This window comes from Ranitomeya variabilis, chromosome 6 (genome assembly GCF_051348905.1).
Source record: "Ranitomeya variabilis isolate aRanVar5 chromosome 6, aRanVar5.hap1, whole genome shotgun sequence".
Classification (NCBI taxonomy): Eukaryota; Metazoa; Chordata; class Amphibia; order Anura; family Dendrobatidae; genus Ranitomeya; species Ranitomeya variabilis.
The window spans coordinates 8,322,617-8,339,513 of record NC_135237.1 but is presented as its reverse complement, the minus strand read 5'-3'; positions in this window follow the sequence as shown (position 1 = coordinate 8,339,513).

Here is a 16,897-nt window from a genome sequence, read left to right as displayed (position 1 = left end):
CTCAGACAACCATTATTGCCCTCAGTGACAGCAGCCGAAGTTGGAGGTGTCTGGATTTCTGCGCAAGGCTCAGGCTCCAGACTAGAGAATATAAAGGTCGTTATGTTGTTTCTATGTTTCCACCATTTGCAGTTGACCGAAGATTCAGTCCTGTGATTTCCATCATCCACCACTTCTCTTGGTGATGAAGCCTCAATGTTGAGCAGAAAATGGATTATGTGCATTCTGAATTTCCTCCGAGTCTCTATCTTCTCGATAACTATTCTGGGTACAGAGCAGCAGTGTCCTATATGTGCTATATTATATTTAAAGTACTATCAACAGTAATTCTCTCCCAGCCCCTCTGTCTTTTGGCCTTTTTTGGTTTTTAAAAGTCAAAGTGAGAAACCAATTAGATGAAGTAATCCCCTCCATGATCTTGGTGTCCATGGGATGTCCTCCAGTTGTTCAGTCAAGAGTGGTTAATGTTAATCCCTTAAACCAATTCCCTGGATTAGGACCTTGTGTATCACTAATCCTCCAGTCCTTGTGAATAGGATTCTCATCCATCCCAAATCCTAACCCTAGACCTGGATCTTCTAAAGCTGCAGAAAGAGAAGAAACAGTTGTCTGTGATCACTCATCCATGGAGATCATCTGTGATCACTCATCTAAAGAGATCATCTATAGTGATCACTCAGCTATGGCTTTAAGGTCAGCAGATCTTCTCCATTATCTGATTATCCACTCTCACTGTTGCCTCGTCCATGAATGAAGTAAACTGAACATTGACGTCTTTCCCTGCTGAAACTTCCAGAATGACTTCATTGTATCATTCATTGGAAATAGTATTTAGATAAATTAGTCAATTATGGTGTTGTAGACATGTCAATTCACCCAGTTTTACTGAATCAGGAAACCGTAGCTGTCACTAAATCTATCACAGTGAGATGTTCCCGGATTAGAAATATTCTGGAGGTTAGAGATTTTCTTGAGGTTAGAGATATTCCTCTAATTAGAGCCGTTCCTGAGATTAGAGACGTTCCTGGTGTTAGAGTTAGGGTTGAGCGAAACGGATCGGACATTTTCAAAAGTCGCCGACTTTCAGCAAAGTCGGGTTTCATGAAACCCGACCCGATCCCACTGTGGGATCGGCCATGTGGTCGGCGATCTTCGCGCCAAAGTCGCGTTTCATATGACGCTTTCCCCGCCATTTTTTCAGCCAATGAAGGAGTGTGGGCAGCGTGATGACATAGGTTCCGGCTTGCTTTGTGCGGCGTCACAGGGGGTAAAACCGCCATCTTAACGTTTGGGATATAGCGATTTGCACAGTGAAACACAAACTTTGCAGGGACGGAGGAGGGAGAGAGAGAGAGAGAGAGAGAGAGAGAGAATAAATAATCCCCATTGACCTGCATTGGGTTTCGTGTTTCGGTTGGCCCCCGACTTTTCACAATAATCGGCCGACTTCACACGATCCGACTTTCGAGACAGTCGGGTTTCACGAGACCCGACTCGATCCTAAAAAAGCAAAAGTCGCTCAACCCTAGTTAGAGTAGTTCCTTGGGTTAGAGTAGTTACTTGGGTTAGAGAAGTTCCTAGGGTTAGAGATGTTCCCGGGGTTAGAGATGTTCCTGAGGTTAGAGTTGTTCATGTTAGAGGTTAAGTTGCAGACCATATAGCTAGTCCATTTCATCTAGTGCTCAAGAGAGGATTGTTGGATACAAAAAACAAAAATGACATCATTTGTGCCAGGAAAATCAATACCCTCAGAAACGTCTCTAAATCCGGGAATTTAACTCTAGGAACGTCTCTAACCCAGGAACATCTCTAACCCAAGAACACCTTTAACCACAGGAGCATTGCTAACCCACGATCATCTCTAACCCCAAGAACATCTCTAATCAAGAACATCTTTAACCCCTGGAATATTGCTAACCCCAAAAGCATTGCTAACTCCAAGAACAGCTCTAACCTCAAGAATATCTCTAACCCCAAGAAAATTTCTAATCCAGGAACATCCCTAGCCCGGGAACATCTCTAACCCACTAACGTCTCTCACCCTGAGAACATTGCTAATCCCAGGAAAATCTTTAACCCCAGGAACATCTCTAACTACAGGAATATCTGTAACCACAGAAACATCTATAACCACAGGGACGTCTCTAACTCCAATTGCATAGATAACACCAGGAAAATCTCTAACCCGGGAACATCTCCAGCTCAAGAACACCTCTAACCACAGGAACATCGCTAAACCAGGATCATCTCTAACCCCAATGACTTCTCTATCCAAGATCATGTTTAACCCAGGAACATCTCTAGCCCCAAGAACATATCTAACCCCAGGAACAACTATAACTCCATGAACATCTCGAACATCTCTAACCCCAGGAACATCTAATCCTGGAACATCTTTAACCTAGGAACATCTGTATCCCAGGGAACATTGTTAATCCCAGGAACATCTTTAAACCCAGAAAGATCTCTAAATACAGGAATATCTGTAAACCCAGGAACATCTTTTACCACAGGAACATCTTTAACCCCAGAAACATTACTAACCCCAGGTGCATTGCTAACTCCATGAACAGCTCTAATCTCAAGAACATCTCTAATACAGGAACATCTCTAACCCAGTAATTTCTCTAACCCTTGGAACACTGCTAATCCCAGGACCATCTTTAAGCCGAGGAACATCTCTAACTACAGGAATATCTGTAACCCCAGGAACATCACTAAACTCAGGAGCATCGCTAACCCAATGAACATCGCTAACCCAGAACATTTCTAACCACAACAATATTGCCATCCCCAGAAATATCCCTGACCCATATTTAACTTTAGGAACATCTTTAACCACAAAAATTTCTCTAAATCCAGGAGCATCACTAACCCCAGGAACATCTTTAACCCCAGGAACATATCTAATCACAGTAATATCTCTAATCCTAGGAAGATCTTTAACCCTAGGAACAGCTCTAACTACAGTAATATCTGTAAGGCTAGGTTCACATTGCGTTAGGGCAATCCGTTTAGGGCTAGCGCTAGCGGATTGCGCTAACGCAATGTTTATTTAGGGGCCGCGTTAGGGGTTGCGGTAACGTCCCCGCTATCGCAGATCCCCCGAGGAACGGACCTCGGGCGCGCCGCAGACGCTGCAAGCAGCGTCCAAGGCGCGCCACAGAAGAACGGCACATCGCTAGCGCGAGCCGAAAAAGGCATGCGCTAGCGATGCGCTACAGGGAAACTTCACATTGCTGTCAATGGGTGCGCTAACGGACCCATTGCTGTTATGATCCGGTGACCTTGGAGCCGCATGAGACTTTCTCAGGAGTAGGTGGAACCTGTACTGACCGCAAACCCAAAACTGTCACCGCAACTAGAAGTAGCCGTGGGGTGTACCTAACACATCCTAGACACCTCGACACAGCCGGAGGACTAAATACCCCTATAGATGGAAATGGGAATTCTATCTTGCCTCAGAGCAGAACCCCAAAGGATAGGCAGCCCCCCACAAATATTGACTGTGAGTATTAGAGGAAAGACACACGCACGCAGAAATCAGGATTTAGGAAAAGAGGCCATGCTAGCTAAATAGGAAAGGATAGGACAGAATACTAAGCGGTCAGTATTAAAGCCCTAAAAATATCCACAGCAGATAATACAAAAATTCCACCATCTAACTAAAGATATGGAAAGTATATCTGCATCTCCTGAGAATCCAACTTGACTGAAAAATCCAAACACAGTCTAAGCTGGACAAGAAAAAACATTGAATAGTACTGAATTGTAAAGCACACAGCATGTGTGCTGCAGAAACAAAACCAGACACTTATCTTAGCTGAATTGGCAGCAGGGCAGGAGGAACCAGACAGAGATGCAAAACCTCCAAGAACAATGGACAACTGGCAAGGGCTAATGAATCCTGCACACCTAAATATCCCAGTCAGAGCTGCAATCAGCAGGGACACCTGCCCAGGATTGCAACCCAGGGACAACTGCATTACTACCAACAACCACCGGAGGGAACCCAAGAGCAGAATTCACAACAGTACCCCCCCCCCTTGAGGAGGGGTCACCGAACCCTCACCAGAGCCCCCAGGCCAATCAGGACGAGCCAGATGAAAGGCATGGACCAAATCAGCAGCATGGACATCAGAGGCAAAAACCCAAGAATTATCCTCCTGGCCATAACCCTTCCATTTGACAAGGTACTGAAGCCTCCGCCTCGAAAAGCGAGAATCCAAAATCTTCTCAACCACATATTCCAACTCCCCATCAACCAACACAGGGGCCGGAGGATCAACAGAGGGAACAACGGGCACCACATATTTCCACAATAAAGATCTATGGAAGACATTATGGATAGCAAAAGAAGCCGGAAGGGCCTATCGAAAAGATACCGTATTAATAATCTCAGAAATCCTATAAGGACCAATAAAGCGAGGCTTAAACTTAGGGGAAGAAACCTTCATAGGAACATGACAGGAAGACAACCAGACCAGATCCCCAACCCGAAGCCGGGAACCAACACACCGACGACGGTTAGCAAAACGTTGAGCCTCCTCCTGAGACAATACCAAATTGTCCACCTCATGAGCCCAAATCTGCTGCAACCTGTCAACCACAGAATCCACACCAGGACAGTCAGAAGGCTCAACCTGCCCCGAAGAAAAATGAGGATGAAAACCAAAATTACAAAAGAAGGGCGAAACCAAGGTAGCTGAACTAGCCCAATTATTAAGGGCAAACTCGGCCAATGGCAAGAAAGCCACCCAATCATCCTGATCAGCAGACACAAAGCATCTCAGATAAGTTTCTAAAGTCTGATTAGTTCGCTCGGTCTGGCCATTTGTCTGAGGATGAAATGCGGAAGAAAAAGACAAATCAATGCCCCTTAAAGGAATAGGGTTCTGCAAAGACTGCAAGGGAAAACCACAACGCCTGGCAAACTCAAAGTCCATTAAGTTCAAGGCGGCGCCTGAATCCACAAACGCCATGACAGAAAATGATGACAATGAGCAGATCAAGGACACAGATAACAGAAATTTAGGTTGTACAGTACTGATGGTAAATGAACTAGCGATCCTCTTTGTACGCTTAGGGCAGACTGAAATGACATGAGAAGCATCGCCACAATAAAAACACAACCTATTCTGATGTCTGAATCCTTGTTGTTCCGTTCTAGACAGAATCCCATCACACTGCATTGGCTCAGGCATCTGCTCTGAGAACAACGCCACAGCGCGCACAGTTCTGCGCTCCCGCAAATGCCGATCAATCTGAATGGCCAGAGACATAGAATCACTCAGACCGAAAGGCGTGGGAAACCCCACCATAACATCTTTAACGGATTCAGAAAGACCCTTTCTGAAAATTGCCGCCAAAGCATCATCATTCCATTTAGTCAACACAGACCATTTTCTAAATTTCTGACAATACAATTCTGCCACTTCTTGACCCTGAGACAGGACCAACAAGGTCTTCTCCGCTTGATCCACAGAATTTGGTTCATCATATAATAATCCTAAAGCCTGAAAAAAGGCGTCTACATTAAGCAAGGCTGGATTCCCAGATTCCAGGGAAAATGCCCAATCCTGAGGATCACCATGCAGCAGGGAGATGACAATTTTAACCTGCTGAATGGAATCACCAGAGGATCGAGGTCTCAGAGCAAAAAACAGTTTACAGTTGTTTTTAAAACTCAAAAATTTGGACCTGTCCCCAAAAAACAAATCAGGAGTAGGAATCTTAGGCTCTAAAACTGGAGTCTGAACAATATAATCAGAAATACCCTGTACCCTAGCAGCGAGCTGGTCTACACAAGAAGCTAATTCCTGAACATCCATGCTAGCACAAGACTCCTCAGCCACCCAGAGAAAAAGAGGGAAGAACAGACAAAGCAGGCTACAGAAGAAAATGGCTCTTTCTTCCCTTCTTCTGAGATGCATTTAACTCATTATGGGCCAGTTGTACTGTTATGATCCGGTGACCTTGGAGCCGCATGAGACTTTCTCATGAGTAGGTGGAACCTGTACTGACCGCAAACCCTAAACTGTCACCGCAACTAGAAGTAGCCGTGGGGTGTACCTAACACATCCTAGACACCTCGACACAGCTGGAGGACTAAATACCCCTATAGATGGAAATGGGAATTCTATCTTGCCTCAGAGAAGAACCCCACAGGATAGGCAGCCCCCCAGAAATATTGACTGTGAGTATTAGAGGAAAGACACACGCACGCAGAAATCAGGATTTAGCAAAAGAGGCCACGCTAGCTAAATAGGAAAGGATAGGACAGAATACTAAGCGGTCAGTATTAAAACCCTAAAAATATCCACAGCAGATAATACAAAAATTCCACCATCTAACTAAAGACATGGAAAGTATATCTGCCACTCCAGAGAATCCAACTAGACTGAAATATCCAAACACAGTCTAAGCTGGACAAGAAAAAACATTGAATAGTACTGAATTGTAAAGCACACAGCATGTGTGCCATAGAAACAAAAACCAGACACTTATCTTTGCTGATTTGGAAGCAGGGCAGGAGGAACCAGACAGAGATACAAAACCTCCATGAACAATGGACAACTGGCAAGGACTTATGAATCCTGCACACCTAAATATCCCAGTCAGAGCTGCAATCAGCAGGGACACCTGCCCAGGATTGCAACCCAGGGACAACTGCATTACTACCAACAACCACCGGAGGGAACCCAAGAGCAGAATTCACAACACGTTGCATGGCGTTAATTGCGATATTTTCGCCGTGAAACGCTGTCCGTTAGCGTGCACACATTAACGCAATGTGAACCTAGCCTAACCCCAGGAACAGCTCTAACCTCAGGGATATCTTTAACCTTAGGAACATCTCTAACCCAGTAGCATCTCTAACCCAGGATCATCTTTAACCACAGAAACATCTTTAAACCCAAGAGCATCACTAAACCCATTAACATCTCTAGCTGCAGAAACATCACTCTGGCTTCAGGTACATGAAGAAAATCTGCAGATGGTGAACACACTGAGCCCCTTATGTCGCTGCTTCTCATTAGTAAGACTTGGAGATCTCCTTGTCCATTTTCCATCATGAGGTTTCTGTATGATCACTCACTAATTCACTAAAATAAAAAACTCAATTGTCTCAAAGCCCAAAACAGAATATCTTAACAATTCTCTTGAAGGCATATTTCCATACCGTCCTGGTATAATCTGGGAACCTTCTGTATATAATTGTATATGTGCAGCTGATATACAATAATATATAGAAGATGTCCAGGCTATATCAGCTGTACATTTATAAAGATATACCAAAAGATACCCAGGTTATATCATGTTATACCAGCTGTATATATGTATAATTACATACAGAAGATGTCCAGATTTATGTATAGCTGGTATAACCTGGGTATGTCCTGTATATAATTATACATGTACAGCTGGTATAACCTGGGCATCTCCTGTATATAATTATATATGTACAGCCGGTATAACCTGGGCATCTCCTGTATATAATTATATATGTACAGCCGGTATAACCTGGGCATCTCCTGTATATAATTATATATGTACAGCTGGTATAACCAGGGCATCTCCTGTATATAATTATATATGTACAGCCGGTATAACCTGGGCATCTCCTGTATATAATTATATATGTACAGCCGGTATAACCTGGGCATCTCCTGTATATAATTATATATGTACAGCCGGTATAACCTGGGCATCTCCTGTATATAATTATATATGTACAGCCGGTATAACCTTGGTATGTCCTGTATATATTAACACCTATAATATCGCCTTTAATCAAAATTAAGCCAAGTGATAACACTGGTCAACAGCATTTTTGGTGCCAAAGATATTTCATCGAATTTGGGGTATTTTTGGGGTGCTGATTCTGAATATGCTATCAGTTTTGCCAGATTGGCTCAAGTTTTTGAGATTTTTGGTATCTTATTTATAGCACTTGTTGGTAAATGCGAAGCATCATCTCATTAATTTCTTTGGATTAGTACTTGAACTGAGCAGTTCTCAATATAGTTTTGTGTTAATTAGTGTTCTAAAAGTTTGTTCATAGCTTGATTTTTGCACTAACTTTATGTTGTTGTCTGTTTTCCAGTGAAAAGCATGAACTCATCAAGAAGAAGTTGTCTTAACGATCCAGACTCATTCTGTTACATTTGTGGTGAATACACACTGCCAAAACATAGAAGAAACATAACAGACTTCGTAAAAAAAGTGTATTTTGCCTATTTTGGGGTTATGCTTGGGGACCAAGACAAGTTTTGGGCACCACACATAGTGTGCAAAGCGTGTATCGAATTATTACGAAAATGGAGCAAAGGACAAAGAAAAAGCTTCAAATTTGGTGTTCCAATGGTGTGGAGAGAGCCAAAAAATCATCATGATGACTGTTATTTCTGTGCAGTGCAAGTGCAAGGATTCAATAAGCATAAGAAACGAAAATGGGAGTAACATGGAATCTGCAAGAAGGCCTGTCCCTCATTGTGAAGATGTGCCTGTACCTGTGTTTACCATAAATAACAGTCATCATGATGATTTTTTGGCTCTCTCCACACCATTGGAACACCAAATTTGAAGCTTTTTCTTTGTCCTTTGCTCCATTTTCGTAATAATTCGATACATGCTTTGCACACTATGTGTGGTGCCCAAAACTTGTCTTGGTCCCCAAGCATAACCCCAAAATAGGCAAAATACACTTTTTTTACGAAGTCTGTTATGTTTCTTCTATGTTTTGGCAGTGTGTATTCACCACAAATGTAACAGAATGAGTCTGGATCGTTAAGACAACTTCTTCTTGATGAGTTCATGCTTTTCACTGGAAAACAGACAACAACATAAAGTTAGTGCAAAAATCAAGCTATGAACAAACTTTTAGAACACTAATTAACACAAAACTATATTGAGAACTGCTCAGTTCAAGTACTAATCCAAAGAAATTAATGAGATGATGCGTCGCATTTACCAACAAGTGCTATAAATAAGATACCAAAAATCTCAAAAACTTGAGCCAATCTGGCAAAACTGATGACATATTCAGAATCAGCACCCCAAAAATACCCCAAATTCATTAAAATATTTTGGACACCAGAAAAAAAAATTTTTTTTTTGTTGACCTGTGTAATTATTATTAACACCAAGAATGAACACCAGGCCATAAAATATGAAAAGTACAAACTTTATTTTGAACATATCTAAAACCATATACGACACATAAAATTATGGAGCAACCAAAATACAGAGACAACCGACAGGTATGACTGGAACAGAGGCAAAGAACGATATATATATAATAGGAGTAACCTTCCAATCATTCATATAGTGCGTATATACACACCCACAAAGGATCCTGCAAGTGTAACCAGCCGTATCCCCAATGCAGCGGTCATAGATGACAATGCACAAAAATTATTTAAATAGAATATAAGAAATATGTATGTATTAGTGTTGATCGTTAATATATAAAAAGACTAATGAGAAATAAATACATGTTAATAACGAGTGCAGTGTCACCGACAACCGCAGCATCATGGACAACCGCCGTGCGGTCACCAAAATGTTCACAGTACATATAAAGGAAGGACCATAGTTACCAAATATAAGCCACCAGTCAGGGACCCACGACACCCGACGCGCGTTTCGCTGAGGAAAGCTTCGTCCAGGGGTGGTGGGTAGCTGAAAAAGAGGCTTATTTATACTTGTCATTGGCCAATGACAGAGAGGCGCACTGACTCTCCGTAAAATATACCCCAAAAGATCCATTACTAAGTATCTTACTGATCGCGCATTCCAGACATGTTGTACAAATACTTTAAACATACATAATGATCGCATTATCCCTCATATCATGATGAAATTCTCACTGATACTAGGAGATCCCTTCCGGAGCCTCCCGCTTTACTTCCGGGTTACGGGCATCTGGTTGTTGATGTAACCATGGCGATGAGGCACCGATCACATGATTAGAATGTTAACCGTTCATACACCATCTCCGGATGACCAGCTAATAATGGAGCATGGAGCAAAGCATATCACTCTGAGACATCCGCCGTTCTCAGTGGGCAAAAATAAGCGGATTCCAAGGTCTTCATAGCAGCCCAGCTCCAATCATATACGCTGTATAGGTATAAAATTCAACGTATCTTCTGACAAGGAGAGATACATGATGACGCCAGTTGTCATAGGAACAAGGCGCGCTTCCATTTAGGAATCAGAAGCCAAAATACAGGGCCCCATTCATCTTATGGTGAGGCGCAACACCCAAGGCGGCTTCTGTCCGCTGTGTTACCCAACGACAGTTGGTTCGAGTCCAACCTGAGAATCCACCATAAATGGTAAGATAGATACATAGATAATGCGATCAGCTTGTACTTAATTCCTAGAAGAATGAAATTAGTATATATAACAATTTTGTCACAGAAATATACCATTGTGTGAACACCAAAAACACAGGTGACAAAATAATGTTATATTGAAAATAGAGAATAAATATAGCAACCAGCACTATAGAAGTGGTAAGATCATGGCCATGAACATATACATAAGAAAAAATCATGAATAAAAAACAATACATTATATTAAAGTGCAAGTAAAACAGTGAACAAAATAAACAAAAAATGATTATATAAGTGAAAAATAAACAACAGTGATAAAAAATATAAAGGAATTATACTAATCTGTGTGACACGTGACATCTTGATAATAGGACTGTAGCGATCATCCCAGGATCAACTTGTGGGGTACAGCAGCAAATGACAAAAATATGCCTCTATGAAAAAAGACCAAAAACAACAACATTAAGAAAAAACAACATACACCAGTATAGAAATATATGAACAGCCACCCACAAAACAGAGGACTAGCCATAAACATCCAACGGGGACAATCATACACATACATTCATTCTCACATACATAGCTAAAAACCCAATTAAACATATGTATATATGTGCATAAAATACTGCAACCGTCAAGCCGCACACGGAAAAACTAGGATGTCCACAGATGGAAACAACCATCAAGTGAGAAAAATGTTACAATAATAACCCATAAAAGAGGAAAAAGGAGTAAGGGATGGCCAATTTACATAGGAAGGAAGGGGACAAAGCTATTATGGTCATTCAGACCATGTGGGGCAATTGTGTTCAATTTGAAAATCCATGATGATTCTCTTTGTGCCAGAATCCTCTTCCAATTGCCTCCTCGTGTACATGGAAAGACTCTGTCGATACCTCTAATCAAAAATTGAGATGCATCACAGCCGTGATACTTCTTGAAATGGCGCTGGATTGTCTTGAGACTACCGATGTCTTTAACTTCAACTGCGGCTTCAATGTCAAGGATATGTTCCCGGACACGACGCCGTAATTCTCTTGATGTCATGCCAATGTATATAAGGTTGCATGGGCATGTACCATAATATATAACTCCCTTTGTTGTACAATTGATACAATGAGTGATAATAAATTTTTTAGAACCAGAGGACTCAATAAAATCCTTGACCTTCAGAATATTCTTGCATGCGACGCATTTCCCACATACGGTACATCCCCAGGAGGGGCCTTTTGATTTGAAAAGGTATTTAGTACTTTCCTTTTTATAGTGACTATGAACTAATTTGTCACGGAGATTACTCGCCCTTCTGTATGTAACCGACGGAACAGTATCAATAACTTTGGCAATAGTATTATCCATTCGTAGGACATTCCAGTGTTTGGCTAAGATATTGTTCACCTCATCACTTCTAGAGTGAAAATCCAGAATACATCTAACCTTTAAATCACTTTAAGATTTCGCTGCCCGCTTTTTCAAGAGATCAGATCGATTGCTCATAAGTGCTCATCTATAAGCCTGCTGAATACATCGAGGTTGATAGCCACGGTTCAAAAACCGTTGTTGGAGATCAGCTGCTTGTTTAGCAAAGTTGAATTCATTGGAACATATCCTTCGTGCTCTCAGGAATTGTCCTACTGGAATATTTCTGACAAGGTGTCTAGGATGCTGTGACGAGGCATGTAACAAGGTGTTTGTGGAGGTAGGCTTCCTGAATAAGTCCGTCTGTAAATATCCATCATGGTCCACCTGAATAAAAACATCCAGAAAATCGATTTCCGTCTTACTCAATTTATGTGTAAGTCTCACATTAATAGTGTTTTGATTCAAAGCTACCAAAAATTCCTCCAATTCTGACTGGGATCCATGCCAGATCATCAGCACATCATCAATATACCGGCCCCAAAAAATGGCCTTCTCACACAAGGCTACTGGATCAGTCTGGAAGATGGCCCTTTCCCACAGCCCCAGGAAGAGATTAGCATACGAGGGTGCACAAGACGCCCCCATAGCTGTCCCCTGGAGCTGTAGGTAGAGGGCATCACCAAACATGAAAAAATTGTGGGTGAGTATGAACCTTAGCGCAATCAAGATAAATTGAAATAGTTCCCTATCCAGATCACTCATATCCAGGTAACATTTCACAGCATTTAGCCCATCCTCATGACGAATTGAGGTATATAGAGCCTCAACATCACAAGTCACTAGATACATGTCTGGCTCCATCTGAATCCCATCTAATCTTCTCAAAACGTCAGAAGTATCACGGAGGTAAGACGGAAGGGTATCCACCATGGGTCTTAAATAATGGTCAATCCATTTACACAGGGGATCACAGATATTGTTCATCCCTGATACAATTGGCCTACGGTGTAACTGCATCCTTATGGATCTTCGGAAGGAGGTAAATAGTTGCAATGGTAGGTTCATCAATCCAAAGCCCTCTTCTTTGTTCATCTGTTAATATCCCTCTATCTACAGCCTCCGATAATATAATCTGTAGTTCAGTTCTGAATTTAGACAGGGGATTGAAAGTTAGTTTGCGATAACAATCCGTTTTAAGCTGTCTATACATTTCTTTTTCGTACATCCATGATGGCCAGATTACAATGTTCCCACCCTTATCTGAGGGTTTCACAATCACTTCCTTCATTTGTTCAAGTTCCTTCAAGGCACTTCTTTCCGTCTGATTTAAATTGTCCCATTTAATGGTTTCAGGTATCGCCTGGATCTCCTGTGTCACTAGTTTAACAAATAAATCTACTTCTGGATAAGCAGAAATCTGTGAGAACTTCTTAAATTTAGGCAATAAACTAGCTGGAAACTTACTTATGACAGGAGCCTCAGATTCTGCCGCCAATTCCTCCAAATCTCTTAGTGTTTATTTTTCTGCTGCCGATGGAAACATATTATCAATTGTGTGATCAAAAAACATCTTTTTATAGATTAATTTTCTGGCAAAAAGGTGTAAATCTTTCACTACAGAGAAACAATTGAACTTAGATGCTGGCGAAAAAGACAAGCCTTTATTAAGTACGGAAAGTTGGTCTGGAGTAAGAATTACATTAGATAGGTTAATTACCTTGGAGGTATTGTCCGTCTGATTATCCATGGCATTGCCCTTCCCAGAGCGCTTCTTATTGTCATAACGGCGATACGGTTCAAATCTCTGTATTCCATATCTTAGTGGATATCTACCATTATCCGAAAAAGAGCTCTGAGAAGTGCCGGCGGTAGATGTTGCAGTGGACTCCGACATCATTTTATCCATGGTAGAATTCTTCCCATGCTGCCATCTGAAAATCCTGTTATTTTCTTTATCACTCAAGTCCCTTTGGAATTTTTTGGTCTTCGTTTCAGAAATTTGTGTTTCCCATTCAACAAACCATTTGTCCATTTCAGTTTTATATTCGTTAATTTCTTCAGCAGTACCGTATTTTCCGGCGTATAAGACGACTTTTTAACCCCCGAAAATCTTCTTAAAAGTCGGGGGTCGTCTTATACGCCGGGAATCGACTTGTACGCCGGTGTATATGGTGGGTGGGGAGGGGGAGTGATCCTGATGACGAGGGGGCGTCTCACAGGAAAGTGAGTAATCCCCATTACCTTATCCTAGCGGTGCAGCGTGGGGGTGTCAGTGCTGGGAGCGGCGGCGGCTGCTGTGTTCTGGTGCGGCGGCTCCTCTTCTGTGTGGGGCCTCTGTCCTGTGGGGTGGCGGCGGCAGCGGCGTATCTTTATCCAGTTGGGGCTCCTCCGGCATCTCCTTAGCCCTGGAGGCCCCGCCGCAACTCCATCGGTGCAATGTGGTGGCCTCCGGGAAAATGGCCGCTGCTCAGATTCAGATCTCGTGTCCCGAGATTTCGGGACGAGATCTGAATCTGAGCAGCGGCCATTTTCCCGGAGGCCACCGCATCGCACCTATTGAGCTGCCTCCGGGAAAATGGCCGCTGCATTGCACCGATGGAGTTGCGGCGGGGCCTCCAGGGCTAAGGAGATGCCGGAGGAGCCCCAACTGGATAAAGATATGCCACCGCCACCCCACAGCACAGAGGCCCCACACAGAAGAGGAGCCGCCGCACCAGAGCACAGCAGCCGCCGCACCAGAGCACAGCAGCCGCCGCCGCCACTCCCAGCACTGAGACCCCCACGCTGCACCGCTACGATAAGGTAATGGGGGATACTCACTTTCCTGTGAGACGCCCCCTCGTCATCAGGATCACTCCCCCCCCCCCCCCAAAAGGCACATATTCACCGGCCCTATAAGACGACATAGGGTGTATAAGAAGACCCCCGACTTTTAAGAAGATTTTATATTTTAACTGGTAAAGTTGGGGGGTCGTCTTATACGCCCAGTCGTCTTATACGCCGGAAAATACGGTACATTGTGCTTGTAATTTGTTCTGTATCTCGTCTATCTCTATATTCAAACTTTCCAAGTTCTTACTGTTCATCTCAACTAGTAATTGCATAAATGTAACAGAACATAAATCGCTCGCTGATTCCCACCTCAGCCTCAGACTGTCATCCTCAACTGGGAACGAGGGGAAAATCTGCCCACGAAGACCTCTGGGTACCAGCCCCCTAGTAATATAGTTCTCAAGGAACGTCCTGTTCCACCATATGCGAGTCCGACGGTTCAGCACATTTTTTAAAAGCAGTCTTCTGAGCATTATCTATGTATCTATCTTACCATTTATGGTGGATTCTCAGGTTGGACTCGAACCAACTGTCGTTGGGTAACACAGCGGACAGAAGCCGCCTTGGGTGTTGCGCCTCACTATAAGATGAATGGGGCCCTGTATTTTGGCTTCTGATTCCTAAATGGAAGCGCGCCTTGTTCCTATGACAACTGGCGTCATCATGTATCTCTCCTTGTCAGAAGATACGTTGAATTTTATACCTATACGGCGTATATGATTGGAGCTGGGCTGCTATGAAGACCTTGGAATCCGCTTATTTTTGCCCACTGAGAACGGCGGATGTCTCAGAGTGATATGCTTTGCTCCATGCTCCATTATTAGCTGGTCATCTGGAGATGGTGTATGAACGGTTAACATTCTAATCATGTGATCGGTGCCTCATCGCCATGGTTACATCAACAACCAGATGCCCGTAACCCGGAAGTAAAGCGGGAGGCTCCGGAAGGGATCTCCTAGTATCAGTGAGAATTTCATCATGATATGAGGGATAATGCGATCATTATGTATGTTTAAAGTATTTGTACATCATGTCTGGAATGCGCGATCAGTAAGATACTTAGTAATGGATCTTTTGGGGTATATTTTACGGAGAGTCAGTGCGCCTCTCTGTCATTGGCCAATGAGAAGTATAAATAAGCCTCTTTTTCAGCTACCCACCACCCCTGGACGAAGCTTTCCTCAGCGAAACGCGCGTCGGGTGTGTGGGTCCCTGACTGGTGGCTTATATTTGGTAACTATGGTCCTGGCAGACGCGGTACTGTATAAGGTGCGCGTCTCTGACTGGGGAGCACCTAGATAGAGCAGCACAGAAAGGTTGTCGGTGCCTGTTCCCCCCTGGCATCACTCCCCTTTAGTGATGCACTAATTGGAAGACCCCTGGCCGGCCAGTGGGCACTGGAGGGGAGGGGTCCTACGGCCACTCCTACAGGGGTTAAATCCAGGTGTCCGGCCGGGAACTTTCTCTTTTCCTCCCGGCGGACACCTGGAAGCATTGTCCCCTGCATAGCTATGTCGGACCCCCTGGTCGAGGCCCTGCTGAAAGGAGTGGAACAGAGAGGTGAGCACTGGCTTCAGGCCATTATTACCGGTGTCAGGGCTCACCTCCCTGGGCCTTCTCCCGACCCCGGCCTGTCCTTCCTCATCCCGTCACTCCCGGGTCCCCCCGAGCTGTGCTCACTCACCCCTCCGCCCACGGGTCCCCCCGGTCCGTCCTCCCTCACCGCGTCGCCCCCGGGTCCCCTAGGTTCGGCCTCTCTCTCCCCTTCGCCCCCTGGTCCCCTCGGGTCTAGCTCACCTTCGCTGCCTGCTGTAACGCCAGCACCCGGGGGGCCGGAGGGTGGAGCGGCACAGAGCCGTAGGCGGAGGCCCCTCTCGGCGCCGCTGCAGGCACCAGGGCTCGCGGCTGCAGAGGGCCTGGGGACCTCGCGAAAGAGGCGGTGCAGGGCCGGGCGTCGCACCCGTCAGAGGGAGGGCTGCGTCCCATCGCGGGCGGCGTCTGTGCAGGCCCCTGCTGGGGCGGAAGGAGGCGTTATGTGTCCGGCGCCGGAGGCTCCGTCCCAGGCTGGGGTGGCCAAGCCCGGCAGCGCCAGGCGTAGCGCGGCGTCCCCCCTTTCCCCGGCCGCTCCGGAGACATTGGCGGCGGCGCCGGGGGGAAGGCGATCTGCCCGCCTACCCCGCGCCCCGGAGCGTCTCCGGGTAGGGGAGGGGGCGTCCTCGCCGCCTCGCTGCAGCCGGCGGCTTCCGGCGCCCTCAGTGTCGGCACGGGACTCTGCAAAGGCTCCGGCCGGGCACTTCCGGTCCCCGCCCCCCGACTTCCGGTCACTGCAAATAACCAGCAATGGCGGCGCCGGCCGGTCC